Source organism: Phocoena sinus, chromosome 18, assembly GCF_008692025.1.
Source record: "Phocoena sinus isolate mPhoSin1 chromosome 18, mPhoSin1.pri, whole genome shotgun sequence".
NCBI lineage: Eukaryota > Metazoa > Chordata > Mammalia > Artiodactyla > Phocoenidae > Phocoena > Phocoena sinus.
The window spans coordinates 79,759,585-79,775,158 of record NC_045780.1 but is presented as its reverse complement, the minus strand read 5'-3'; positions in this window follow the sequence as shown (position 1 = coordinate 79,775,158).

Sequence of the window (15,574 nt, the reverse complement as noted above, 5' to 3'; positions counted from 1 at the left end):
GTGGGAAGCAGCCGCATAGCGCAGGGAGATCAGCTCGGTGCTTTGTGACCACCTAGAGGGGTGGGATAGGGAGGGTGGGAGGGAGACGCAAGAGGGAAGAGATATGGGAACATATGTATATGTATAACTGATTCACTTTGTTATAAGCAGAAACTAACACATCATTGTAAATCAGTTATACTCCAATAAAGATGTAAAAAAAAAACAGGGCCTTAATGTTTTCCAATATAATTTTCGCTCAACTTTTTGAGGCGCTCAATGGGACAGCAGCCATGTTATTCTTTTACAAACATTCAGGCAGAAACACTTTTGGTTAGAATAATTCATATAGAGGTTAATTTTTAAATGCCACGTTTTTTCATATTTTCAACTTATTCCTGTTGGCTATGTTTTTCATTTGCAGCACCTTTCTTCCCAGAACTTTAAGTACCAACAAACAAAGAAACTGGAGAATAGAGTAACTGAGGCATTAATTAAGAGATTAAGGGAATCGGGCAGCTGCTGGGAGTAAATCCAGGTTTAACTCAATCCAGTCCTTTATCCCTGAACCACTCACTACCTATGAACACAATTGAAATGTGTCATTTTAAATGGGCTGAAAGACTCAAAAGAGCAGTTCCAAAACTGAGTTCTCTAAAACCCCAGAAAGGAGGCCAGGAGCAGTTTTCATTATTTCAAATAAAGTCTAAAGGAATCCTATAGGAACAAACTATGCTGAAGTTGCACACACACTAGATCCAGTTTCCTTTCCTGTCTCCAATCAACTCGGTATTGAAAGCCTAGTTCTGCAGATCAAAAGCTCTTATTGTGACAAAGAAAAGGAAAATGTGGTTGTCGGAGAAGACGGTTTATTATATCCCGAGGGTGGGAGGGAGGGGCACAAGGGGCTGATGGTGAGAAATGGCAGAACTTCAGAATTCGCGGTGGATGGAATTATTCTTTAAATACAATTTTATAACACCAATTTCAAGACAGTGAATGACATACACTTGTTAAATCGCTCATGATTTTTTTTTTTTTTTTTTTTTTCTTTTTCAGTACATGGGCCTCTCACTGTTGCGGCCTCTGCCGTTGTGGAGCACAGGCTCCGGACGCGCAGGCTCAGCGGCCATGGCTCACGGGCCCAGCCACTCCGTGGCATGTGGGATCTTCCCGGACCAGGGCACGAACCCACGTCCCCTGCATTGGCAGGCGGGCTCTCAACCACTGCGCCACCAGGGAAGCCCCGCTCATGATTTTATATGAAAGAAAAGTACAGCGTAAAGAATATCTATCTTCCTACACATTACTCAGCATGTTTTGTTTAAAATACACATAGAATTACATCCAAAACAAAGCAGTATTAACTAATCTCCAAATGTCAGTGAACCTAACCCTAACTGAACACTCCACCCATAAGCGTGGTCCTGGTCATAGGAAGGGTTACATTTTGCTCCAGAGCACGGGTCTAATTGACGGATGACCATGACCTAAAGCAACTGGTGACCGTTACACTCTGTTTTTCTTCAAAGATGACAGCACAGTCACTTTAAAGGTGGCAAGAAGGCTGACTTTTTAGGAAACTAGGCATTATTATGAGATACTAGAGTCATATCAGAAAAATACTTGGCAGTACAATTACACACTACCCCCCCTTTTTTTTTGACACTTTCTGAAGACTAAACATCGATATTAAACTTGTTAACGTGAAAAACAGCTTAGTCAAATGTCTTGAAGTTCTTGTTCTTTTATGTCTTAAAGCACTGTCAACAAGGTCATGGGTTAATTATCAGGCGTTCACTTTTCCAGAACATTAAAAAAAAAATCACACCACGTGATCGATGAAAAAACTAAATGAAGCAATGTTATTGTCTGGTGGGTAAAATAAGTGTGGAAGAATATTAATACCTTCATTTTTATTTATTTTAAAAGTGATTATTTTCAGTTCCATAATTTGATTTTCTAGCCCAGCTAAAGAGAGGAGAGGCATAAAAATAGGCACATGTGATGCTTGACAGAGAAGAGATAGAAAAGCCATTTGCCTGACAGAGAAGAGATAGAGAAGCCATTTTAAAAGAAAAATGAAAACTCAGGAACACACTATTTGAGTCTAAATAGCAGTAGGCAACTCAGGGACTCTAAGCGCCTCACTGCACACAGCCGATGTGTAGTGTGAGGGGCTGAGACAGGAAATGGGGCCTGTACGCTGCCTTGGATGCATCGCTAGCTGGGCTCAGATTCCTCACCTGTACAGGTCTTACTCCAAAGACTGACGGGAGTTATTAGCACATGGGGACCTCAAGAAATGACAGCTATTATTCTTCTACCTTATAAATCATATTTTTCTGCCTTAGCTATTATATTTCTAACCTTTAAAAAGGTACAAATATATAAGATACATTTTAGGCTAAGATAAAAAGTTTTAGTGTTTAAGAGAGAATATTAGGTGCTTGGAAAATTCATTTCTATACAATACCTTATTTGTTAATGATGCTGTAAATAAATGCCTTGGAATAAAACATTTTTCTACGAAAAAATAGGATAATGTGTCAAATATGAGGATAAGAGCTTGAAAGAAAAGATTTGAACAGATGAAGGACCTAATCCCATCTCTTTATTAGAATGACTAAGAGTTGTTCTTTTTTTTTTTTTTTTTTTTCGGTACGCGGGCCTCTCACTGTTGTGGCCTCTCCCGTTGCGGAGCACAGGCTCCGGACGCGCAGGCTCAGCGGCCATGGCTCACGGGCCCAGCCACTCTGCGGCATGTGGGATCTTCCCGGATCGGGGCATGAACCCGTGTCCCCGGCATTGTCAGGTGGACTCTCAACCACTGCGCCACCAGGGAAGCCCCGAGTTGTTCTTTTTTTATTATAATTTATTTATTTTTGGCTGCATTGGGTGTTTGTTGCTGCACTAGCTTTCTCTAGTTGCCGTGAGTGGGGGCTACTCTTTGTTGTGGTGTACGGGCTTCTCATCGCGATGGCTTCTCTTGTTGCGGAGTAAGGGCTCTAGAGCGCAGGCTCAGTAGTTGTGGTGCACGGGCTTAGTTGCTCCGTGGCACATGGGATCTTCCCGGACCAGGAATCAAACCCGTGTTCCCTGTGTTGGCAGGCAGATTCTTAACTGCTGCACCACCAGGGAAGCCCTGTATAAACTTTTTAAAGACAATTTAAACATGTCTTTCATGGAATAAGTCACCTGCCAATGGGTGAAACTATAAGAAATTTTCTTTCTTGCCCCCCAAAAATGTGCTACATCATTTCAGTAAGTTCTGCCACAACTGATCCAGATGCTTGGACAAGACAATTATCTAAGCTATGACATATTAAAAATGACATATTACAGGAGAAAAGCAGCTCCAAAACTAAGACTCCCTAATTAGCTCAGGCTCCGGCCCAGAGGACTGGGCGTGGCTGTATTTAACTGCCTGGGAAATGGCTCTGGAAGGATGCTGGCTCAGCATTACAAAATTCCTGGATTGGCCAAGATGGTGGAGTAGAAAGCGACTGAGCTCACCTCCTCTTACGAGCACACCAAAATCACAACTATTGGCAGAACAACCATCCGTGAAAAAGACTGGAACCTTCCAGAAAAGATCTTCCACAATTGAAGACAAAGAAGGAACCACGAGATAGGTAGGAGGGACGGACTTGCGATATAGTCAAGTCCCATACCTCCAGGGCCCCCTAACTTGAGAATAATTACATTGCAGAGGTTCTCTCAAAGGAAGGAGGGGTTTGAGCCCCACGTCAGGCTCCCCAGCCCAGGGGTCCTGAACTGGGAAGACAAGCCCCCAGAGCACTTGGCTTGGAAGGCCACAAGGACTTACTTTTGGGGGGGGCCAGAGGGCTGAGGGAAATAGACTTCATGCTTAAAGGGCACACACAGAATCTTACACGTTCCAGGACCCAGGGCAGGGGCAGTAATTTGACAGGAGCCTGGGTCAGACTGGCCTGCTGATCTTGGAGAGGTAAGAAGCCACTGCAGCTCACCCTGGGGACACAGGCGCTGGCGGCAGCCATTCTTGGAAGCTCGCTCCTTCTACCACGTGGACACTGGTGCTGGGAAGGGCCACTGTGGAACCCTTCCTCTAGCTTATTAGCCCCAGGACACAGCCCTGCCCTGGCCCAATAGCTTGTAGGCACCACTGCTGAGACACCTCAAGCAACTAACTGAGTGGGGACACAGGCCCCACCCATCAGCAGAGAGGCTGCCTTGAGACCTCCCGAGCCCACAGCCGCCCCTGGACAAGGCCCTCCCACCAGAGTGCCCAGGAACCAGCTCAGCCACCAGTCGGCAGGCACCAGCCCCAGAATCCCCTGGGCCTCAACCCTGCCCTTCAGGAAGCCGGCTCTAGCATCCAGACCAGCCTCATCCACCAGGGGGCAAACGCCAGACGCAAGAAAACCACAGCTCCACAGCCTGTAAACCCAGCCTGCCCGCAGCCAGCCAGACCCTACCCTGGGACCAGCTGGGCCCCAGCCCTGGCCAATAGAAGGCCAACACAAGCTTCAGGACACCCTGGACCCTGGACCCAACAGTGTCAGAACAATTCCCCCCAACCAGAGATCCAACACCAGCTCTGGGACCCCTGGGCCCTGCAACCAGACCCCAGGACCTGGCTCTGCCCACCAGTAGGCTGGCACTAACCCCAACACCTGGGTTCACCCACCAGTGGGCAGGCAACAGCCCCAAACTCTTCTGGACCGTGACTCCGCCCACCAGTGAGCCAGCACTAGCCCTGGAGCCCGTGGGGATTCTGCAGCCAGCTGCCTCCTGACCAGGCCCCACCAAGCAGCAGCTAGCAGCCTCCACACAAGGCAGAGCTTGGCAACCAACCAAACCAGGTGCCAACCAAGCCCACCAGACTGCCCACATAGTCAGCCTGCCACAACAGAAGGACCCACACAGTCCTCACAGGGGGAACACCTAGAGCATACAGCTTGGGAGACAAGAGGGGAGTGCACTGCTGCAGAGGACGTCTCCTACAGAGGGCCACTTTTCTAAGGTTGTGAAACATAACCAACCTACCAGATACGTAAAATTACAAACAGCAGCTTAAGTGAAATGAGGCAACAGAGGAACGTGTTCCAGACGAAGGTACAAAATAAAACGCCAGAAGAGCTAAGTGAAGTGGAGATAGGCTACCTACCCAAGAAAGAGTTCAGGGTAGTGATTGTAAAGATGACCCAGGAACTCAGGAGAAGAATGGATGCACAGAGCAGGAAATTAGAAATATTTAACAAAGAACTAGAAAATATAAAGAACAACAAAACAGAGATGAAGAATACAATAACTGAAATGAAAAACACACTAGAAGGAATCAACCATGGACTAAATGATATAGAGGAACAGATCAGTGAACTGGAAAACAGAGTAGTGGAAATCACTGATGCTGAAAAAAAGAAAAAAGAATGAAAAGAAATGACCGTTTAAGAGACCACTGAGACCACATCACGTGCACTAATATTCACATTATAAGGGTCCCAGAAAGAGAAGAGAAAGAGAAAGGGGCTGAGAACATATCTGAAGACATAATAGCTAAAAACTTCCCTAACGTGGGAAAGTAAACAGTCACCCAAGTCCAGGAAGCACAGAGTCCCATACGGACGAACCCAAAGAGATACACACCAAGACACACAGTAATTAAAATGGCAAAAGTTGAAGATAAAGAGAGAACATTAAAAGCCGCAAATAACATACAAGATAACTCCCATAAGGCTATCAGCTGACATTTCGGCAGAAACCCTACAAGCCAGAAGGAAGTGACACGATATATTTAAAGTGATGAAAGGGAAAACCTACAACCAAGAATATTCTCCCTGGCAGGGCTCTTATTTAGATTTGATGGAGGTCAAAGCTTTATAGACAATAAAAACCTAAAAGAGTACAGCAACACCAAACCAGCTTTACAAGAAATGTAAAGCTTCTCTAAGTGAAAAAGAAAAGGCCACACCTAGAAACATGAAAATTACGAAAGGAAAAAGCTAATCAGTAAAGGCAAACATAAAGGAGAGGTAGGAAATCATCTAAAGCACAAAGCTAGTAGGAAGGTTAAATGATAAGAGAAGTAAAAATTATCTATATCCACAATAAGCAGTTAAGGGATATGGAAGACAATCAGATGCAAAATATGATATCAAACATAGTAATCGTGAGAGGAGGAGCGTCCAAAGCAGGGATGTTAAAATGCATTTGAAATTAAAAGATCAGCAACTTAATTCAATCATGTATACATACAGATTGCTATATAAAAACCTGATGGTAACCACAAACCAAAAATTTGTAATAGATACACACAAAAAAGAAAAAGGAATCCAAATGTAACACTACAGGTAGTCATCAAATCAAAGCAGAAGAGAACAAAAGAAGAAAGGAATGTAACAGACCTACAAACAAACACAAAACAATTAACAAGATGGTAATAAGAACATAATATCAATAAATACTTTAAATGTAAATGGCCTAAATGCTACAATCAAAAGACACAGAGCGGCTGAAATCAACACGAAAACAAGACCCATATATATGCTGCCTACAAAAGACTCACTTCAGATCTAAAGACACACACAGACTGAAAGTGAGGGGATAGGTTCGTGCCCCGGTCCGGGATCCCATATGCCGCGGAGCAGCTGGGCCCGTGAGCCATGGCCGCTGAGCCTGCGCGTCCGGAGCCTGTGCTCCGCAGCGGGATAGGCCACAGCAGTGAGAGGCCCGCGTACCGCAAAAACAACAACAACAACAACAAAACAACAAAGAAAATTTAAAAAAAAAGATATTCCATGCAAATGGAAATCAAGGGACAGCTGGGGTAGCGATACTTATATCAGAAAAAATAGACTTTAAAATAAAGACTGTTACAAGAGACAAAGAAGGACACTACATAATGATAAGGGATCAATCCAAGAATATATAACAATTGTAGATACACGCACCCATCATAGGAGCACCTAAATACATAGAGCAAATATTAGCAGACATAAAGGGAGAAAAAGACAGTAACGCAATAACAGCAGGGGACTTTAACACTCCACCTACATCAATGGACAGATCACCCAAGCAGAAAATCAATAAGGAAACACTGGCCTTAAATGACACATCAGACCAAATGGATTTAATAGATATATAAAGAACATTCCATCAAAAAGCAGCAGAATGACACATTCTTTTCAAGTACACATGAAACATTCTCCAGGATAAGTCATATGCTAGGTCACAGAACAAGCCTTGGTAAATTTAAGAAAATTGAAATCATACTGAGTATCTGTTCTGACCACAATGCTTTGAGACTAGAAATCAATTACAAGAAAAAAGCTGCAATAAATACAAACACTTGGAGGCTAAACAACATGCTACTAAACAACCAATGGGTCACTGAAGAAATCAAAGAGGAAATAAAAAAATACTTCAAGACTAATGAAAATGAAAACACAACCACCCAAAATCTAGGGGACACAGCAAACCCAGGCCTAAAAGGGAAGTTTCTAGAGGTACAAACTTATCTCAGGAAACAATAAAAATCTCAAGTGAGTAACCTAATCTTACACCTAAAGGAAATGAAAAAAGAACAAACAATATCCAAAATTAGTAGAAGGAAAGAAATCATAAAGATCAGAGCAGAAATAAATGAAAGAGAATTTAAAAAAATAGAAAAGATAAATAAAAGCAAGAGCTAGTTCTTTGAAAAGATAAACAAAATTGATAAACCTTTAGCCAGACTCATTAAGAAAAAAAGAGGGCCCAAATGAATAAAATCAGAAATGAAAAAGGAGAATTTACAACCAACACCACAGAGATACAAAAGATCATAAGAGACTACTAAAAACAACTAAATGCCCATAAATGGATAACCTAGAAGAAATGGACAAATTCTTAGAAATGTACAATCTCCAAAGGTTGAACCAGGAGGAACAGAAAATATGAACAGACCAATTACCAGCAATGAAACTGAATCAGTAATTTTAACGCTCAAGAAACAAAAGTCCAGAACCAGATGGCTTCACAGGTGAATTCTACCAAACATTTAGAGATGAGTTAACGCCTATTCTTCTCAAACTATTCCAAAAAACTGCAGAGGAAGGAACGCTTCTGAACTCATTCTATGAGGCCAGTAACACCCTGATACCCAAACCAGACAAAGACATCCCCCAAAAAAGAAAATAGGCTCAATGATGAGCATAGATGCAAAAATCCTCAACAAAATATTAGCAAATTGAATCCAACAATACATTAAAAGGATCATATACCATGATCAAGTGGGATTTATCCCAGGGATGCAAGGATTTTTCAATATCCCCAAACTGATCGATGTGATATATACCACATTAACAAGGTGAAGAACTGAAATCATATGATCATCTCAAAAGATGCAGAAAAGGCTTTTCACAAAATTCAACATCCATTTATGATAAGTTTTCCAGAAAGTGGCATAGAGGGAACATAACTCAACATAATAAAGGCCATATATGACAAACCCATAGCTAACATCATACAAAATGGTGAAAAGCTAAAAGCACTTCTTCTAAGATCAGTAACAAGACAAGGATGCCCGCTCTCAACACTTTTATTCAACACAATATTGGAAGTCGTAGCCACAGCAATCAGACAAGAAAATAAATAAGTACATGGAATCCAAATTGGAAAGGAAGAAGTAAAACTGTCACTGCTTGCAGATGACATGACACTACACATAGAAAATCCTAAAGATGCCACCAAAAAACTACTAGAGCGCATCAATGAATTCAATAAAGTTTCAGGATACAAAATTAATATACAGAAATCTGTGCGTTTCTATACACTAACTTCAAGTTATCAGAAAGGGCAATTAAGGAATTAATCCCATCTACCATCACATTAAAAAAAGTACCCAGGAAGAAACCTACCTAAAGAGGCAAAACACCTGTACTTGGAAAATTAAAAGATACTGATGAAAGAAACTGAAGGTGAAACAGATGGAAAGATACACTATGTTCATGGATGGAAGAATTGATATTGATAAAGTGACCATACTACCCAAAGCAATCTACAAATTCAATGCAATCCCATCAACATACCAAGGGCATTTTTCACAGAACTAAAATAAATAATCCTAAAATTTGTATGGAAACACAGAAGACCCGAAATAGCCAAAGCAATCTTAAGAACAGATCTGGAGGAATCATGCTCCCTAACTTCAGACTATACTACAAAGCTATGGTAATCAAAAAACATCATACTGGCAAAAAAACAAGACACACAGATCAATGGAACAGAATAGAAAGCCCAGAAATAAACCCACACACTTATGGTCAATTAATCTGTGACAAAGGAGGCAAGAATATACAATGGCAAAAAGACAATCTCTTCAATAAGTGGTGCTTGGCAAACTGGACAGACACATATAAAACAATAAAATTAGAACATTCTCTAATACTATATAAAAAAATAAACTCAAAATGGATTAAAGACCTAAATGTTAAGACCAGAAACCCCAAAATTCCTAGATAAAAACATAATTAGAACGCCCTTTGACATAAATCGTAGCAATATTTTTGGATGTCTCCTAAAGCAAAGGAAATAAAAACAAAAATAAACAAATGGGACCTAATTAAACTTAAAAGCTTTTGCACAGCAGAGGAAACCATCGTCAAAATAGAAAGACAACCTGCTGAATGGGAGAAAATACTTGCAAATGATGACTGATAAGGGGTTAATATCAAAATATATACACAGCTCACATAACTTAATATCTAATAAACAAACCCAAGTAAAAAATGGATAGAAGACCTGAACAGACATTTTTCCAAAGAAGACTGCAGACAGTCAACAGGCACAAGAAAAGATGCTCAACATTATTAATCATCAGAGAAATGCAAATTAAAACCACAATGAGATATCACCTCCCACTGGTCAGAATGGCTATCATCAAAAAGAACACAAATAACAAACATTGGTGAGGATATGGAGAAAAGGGAACCCTTGTACACTGTTGATGGGAATGTAAATTGATGCAGCCACTATTGAAAACAGTATGGAAGTTCCTCAAAAAACTAAAAATAGAACTACCATATGACCCAGCAATCCCACTCCTGAGTATATATCCAAAGAAAACCCAACATTAATTCAGAAAGATACGCACACCCCAACATTCATAGCATCATTATTTACAATTGTCAAGATATGGAAGCAACCTGTCAACAGAAGAATGGATAAAGAAGTGGTATATATATAGACAGATAGATAGATATACACACACAATGGAGTAGTACTCAGCCATAAAAAAGAATGAAATTTTGCCATGTACAACAACATGGACAAACTTCAAGCATATTATGGCTAAGTGAAATAAATTAGAGGAAGACAAATACTGTATGATACCATTTATATGTGGAATCTAAAAAATACAACCAAATAGTGAATGCAACAAAAAAGAAACAGACTCACAGATATAGAGAACAAACCAGTGGCTACCAGTGGGGAGAGGGAAGGGGGAGGTGCAAGATAGGAGTAAGGGAGTATAAGGTAAAAACTATTATGTACAAAATAAATAAGCTACAAGGATGTATTGTGCACACAGGGAATATAGCCAGAATTTTAACTATAAATGGAATGTAACCTTTAAAAATTTTGACTATGTTGTACACCTGGAACGTATGTAATATTGTACATAAGCTATACTTTTAAAAAAAATTTTTAAAAAGACATATTAATGATCACCTGCTTATTTCATATGAATTCAGAAGCTGTAACAGGTATAAATATATATGCATCTGATAGGAGTCCTAAATATATGAAGCAAAAATGAACAGAATTGACGGGAGAAATAGACAGTTCTACAGTAATATTTAGAGACTTCTAAAACCCACTTTTAATAAAAGAACAACAAGGCAGAAGATCAACAAGGAAACAGAAGACTTGAACAACACCATAAACCAATTAGACCTAACACACATATACAGAACATGCCACCCAACAAAAGCAGAACATACAATCTTCTCAAGTGAACAGGATACATTCTCCAGAGGGACCATAAATTAGGCCACAAGAAGAGTCTTAATACACTTAGACTAATATCACACACACACACAAAAAAAAAATCACACAAAATATCCTTCTAAGCACAATGGAATGAAACTAGAAATCAATAACAGAAGGGAAACTGGAAAACTCACACACATGTGGAAATTAAACACATTCTTAAACAACCAATGGTCAAAAAAGAAATCACATGGAAAACTAGAAAGTACCTTAAGACAGAAACAAAAACAGGAAAAGTTATGGTGCTCAGAGGGAAATCGCAAAAATGGTGCACAGAGGGAAATTTATAGCTATAAATGCCTACATTCAAAAAAAAAAGTGCCAATTCAATGGTCTGTACACTTTAAGGAACCAGAAAAAGAAGAGCAACCTAAAACCACAGCTGGCAGAAATAAGGAAACAATACATTAGAGTGGAAATAAGATATACTTGAGAAAAACAACAGAGAATGTAACAGCTAGCAGAAATAAGGAAACAATACATCAGAGTGGAAATAAGACATACTTGAGAAAAACAACAGAGAATGTAACAGCTAGCAGAAATAAGGAAACAATACATTAGAGTGGAAATAAGATACACTTGAGAAAAATAACAGAGAATGGAAACAAAATTCAAAGTTAGCTTTTTGAAAAGCCATAAAAAATTGACAAATCTTTACCAGATTTACAAAGAAAAAAAAGAGAAGACTCAAATTTCTAAATCATAAAATGGAAGAGAGGAAATTATTACTCACTTTACAAAAATAAAAAGGATTACAACAGGATACTATGAACAACTGTACACCAACAAACTGAATAGCCCAGATAAAACAAACTCCCAGAAACATACAAAGTATGAAAACTGACTCAAGAAACAGCTATAACAAGTAAGGAGACTGAATCAGTAATCAAAAACCCTCCAATGTAGAAAGGCCCAGGACCAGAGGGCTTCACTAAAGAATTCTACCAAACATTTAAAGAATTAACATCTATTCTCAAACATTTTTATTTTGCTTTGTTTTTTGTGGTACTGTTTTGTTTTTTGTGGTACGCGGGCCTCTCACTGTTGTGGCCTCTCCCGTTGCGGAGCACAGGCTCCGGACGCGCAGGCTCAGCGGCCATGGCTCACGGGCCCAGCCGCTCCACAGCATGTGGGATCTTCCCGGACCGGGGCACGAACCCGTGTCCCCTGCATCGGCAGGCGGACTCTCAACCACTGTGCCACCAGGGAAGCCCTATTCTCAAACATTTTAAAGAAATTGAAGACTTATCTCAGGACTGCAAGGGTGGTACAGTATATGAACATCAATAGAATGAAGGGAAAGAAACCTGAAAGATGTTACACAAATGAGTCAAATAGGCCCCCGCATATTGATCCTCATGTTGTTTACTTCTTCACAGCAGGCTAGGATGGTTAGCTTAAGTCCACCAGAGCCAAATCAAAAATTTCACATGCACCTGTTTATATGTAGCCCAGACAAGCATATCTTCAGCCATTCAGCGCCTGCCTATTTTGCATACTCATCAAAACTACACCCAGTGTCTGGTAGCTGTAAATAAGACAAAAAAGACCCCAAGGTGCCACTTTGTAACCCAGAGACCCCCTGCATGCTGCTACTCCATCATGGAGACATGTGAGCCCCTCTGGAACTTCCCTCTGCCCCAGGAGTTCCATTGCCCTCTTCCCCTTCTGGGTGGTGACCTCATGCTGCTGTCTCTGGAAGGGGCTATCCCCTCTTGCAACCTGTCAAAACAGGGCTCAAATAAAGCTACCCCAAATAAAGCGTGCGACTGCCATTTATGGTTGTGTCTTTTCCTTGAACAGTTCCAAAATCCTAGAGCTCGTTAAACCTGAACATCTCAACTGATCCAAAAAAAGCATTTGACAAAATCAGCACCCATTCCTGATTAAACGAAACATTCAATAAACCAGGAATAGAAGAGAACCTCTCCAACACTAAAAAGGACATCTATGAAAGACTAAAAGCTTTTCTTTTAAGATCAGGAATGCCTACTTTTGCCACTTCTTTTCAATAAAATACTGCAATTCTAACCAAAGCAGTTATGTAAGGAAAAGAAATAAAAGGAATCTAAATTGGAAAAGAAAAAGTAAAACTATCTCAACTTGCAGATGACATGATCCTATTGCACAGAAAATTCTGAAGAACGAACACACACACACAAATTGTTACAGCTAATGAACACGTTCAGGATACAAAGTCAACAAACAAAAATCAGTGGTATTTCTATACACTAGGAACGAGACAATCCAAAAAGGAAACTAAGAAAACAATCCCATTCACAACAGTATCATAAAGGATAAAACACTTAGGAATGAATTTAATCAAGGAGGTGAAAGACTTGTACAACGAAAACTGGAAAACATTGCTGAAACACATTAAGGACATATAAATGAAAAGACACCGCATATTTATGGATTAGACATATACTAAGAAGACACACATATTCAATTAAATCCCTATCAAAATCCCAGTGGCTTTATTTTCAGAAATGGAAAAAAAATCTAAAATTCATATGGAAATTCAAGGGACTACAGTAGGCAAAACAATCCTGAAAAAGAACAAAGTTGGAGGACTCACACATCCCAATTTCAAAACTTACTACAAAGCTACAGTTGACAAAACAGTGTGGTACTAGCATAAGCATATACATATGGACCAATGGAACAGAACTCAGAGCCCATAAATAAACCCTCATATTTATCATCAATTCAACATGGATGCCAAGACTATTCAATGGGAAAAGAACAGTTTCTTCAAGAAATGGTGCTAGGAAAACTGAATATCCACGTGCAAAACAATGAAGTTGGACCCTTAACTTACAACATTTAAAAAAATTAAAATGGATCAAAGACCTAAATTTAAGAGCTAAGACAATAAAAATCTCAGAATATCAGAAGTGAAACTCTGCATAACCTTGGATTTAGCAATAGTTTCTTAAATGACACCAAAAATACAGTCTACAAAAGTCAAAAACAAAAGAAAAATAGATAAATTGGATTTCATTAAATTAGAACTTTTGCATATTGAAGGACACTATCAAGGGAGTGAAAGGACAACCCAAAGAATGGGAGAAAGTGTGTGCAAATCATGTATCTGATAAGGGTTTAATATCAAAAATCTATAAAGAAATCCAACAACTCAACAACAATAAGATAAACAACTCAATTTTAAAGTAAGCAAACGATTTGAATAGACATTTCTCCAAAGAAGATATACAGATGGCCAATAAGCACAGGATAAGATGCTCAACATCACTAGTGATTAGGGAAAGGCAAATCAACCAAATGAGACACCACTTCCACCTACTATAATGGTTACAGTAAAAAACAAAACAAAAAACAGAAAAACAGTAAAAAGCATTGGTGAGGATGCAGAGAAATTGGAACCCTCGTGCACTGGTGATGGGAATGTAAAATGGTACAGGCACTGTGAGAAAGGTTTGCTGGCTCCTCAAAAAGTTAACCACAGTATCATCATATGAGCCAGCAATTCCACTCCTAGGTATATACCCAAAGGACTGAAAACAGGGACCCAGATAACCATGCAGCCATGTTCATAGCAACATTATTCACAACAGCCAAAAGGTGAAAACAACCCAAGTGTCTGTCAACAGATGAATGAATGTGGTAAATATACACATTTTGGAATAGTATTCAGCCATTAAAAGGAACGAAGTTCTGATAAAAGCTACAACGTGGATAAACCTTGAAAATATTATTCTAAGTAAAATAAACCAGACACAAAAGGACAAATATTGTGTGATACCACTTACACGAAATTATCTAGAATAGGCAAATTCAGAGACAGAAATTAGATTAGAGGCTACCAGAGCTGAGGGACTTTCTGCTTAGTGGGTACAAAGTTTCTGTCTGGAGTGAAAAAAAAAAGTTGGAAATAAATGCCACTGAATTATACACTTGAAAATGATTAAAATGGCTCCCTATCCACACATGCACACACTTTATTTCTTCACTTACAGAAAAACGGGACAGAAGAGTGCCCATATACTAACCGTCTCCCCATATCCCTATCTTGCATTGATGCGGTACAGTTGTTACCAAGAGTGATGCATTATTATTAACTAAAGTCCACAGTTTATGTTGTATACATACATTTTACCAAAATAAAGGAAAAATGAGAAGAAAAAATGGAGGCATGTCACAAGGACGTAAGATGGAGGCATGTCACAAGGACATAAGAGCCAAGCTGAAAGACTTCCAATGGCCAAAGCTGAAACAACTGAAGCCACAAAATAAATAACGTTAGTATAAAATTATCACCTAAAATAGAAAATATGTATACATGAGTTTATGCTGATAAATAAATGGGATAAATAAATAAAATGAACAAATGGGAGAGAACAGATGAAACTGTCAGGGGATGGAGCTTAACTTAAACCCCTCAACAAACGGAGGGTAGGCTGGACTTAGTGATTTGCTTCTCAAGTGTGGGAAGAGGGAAGTAGTGACTTTGCAGTGGGGAAACCTGGCAGACACCATTGCCACCAAGTGATCAGGTCCACACCTCCTGTGTAAGTCATGCTGATAACATGTAACCCTGACACAATGTGGTGAGAAA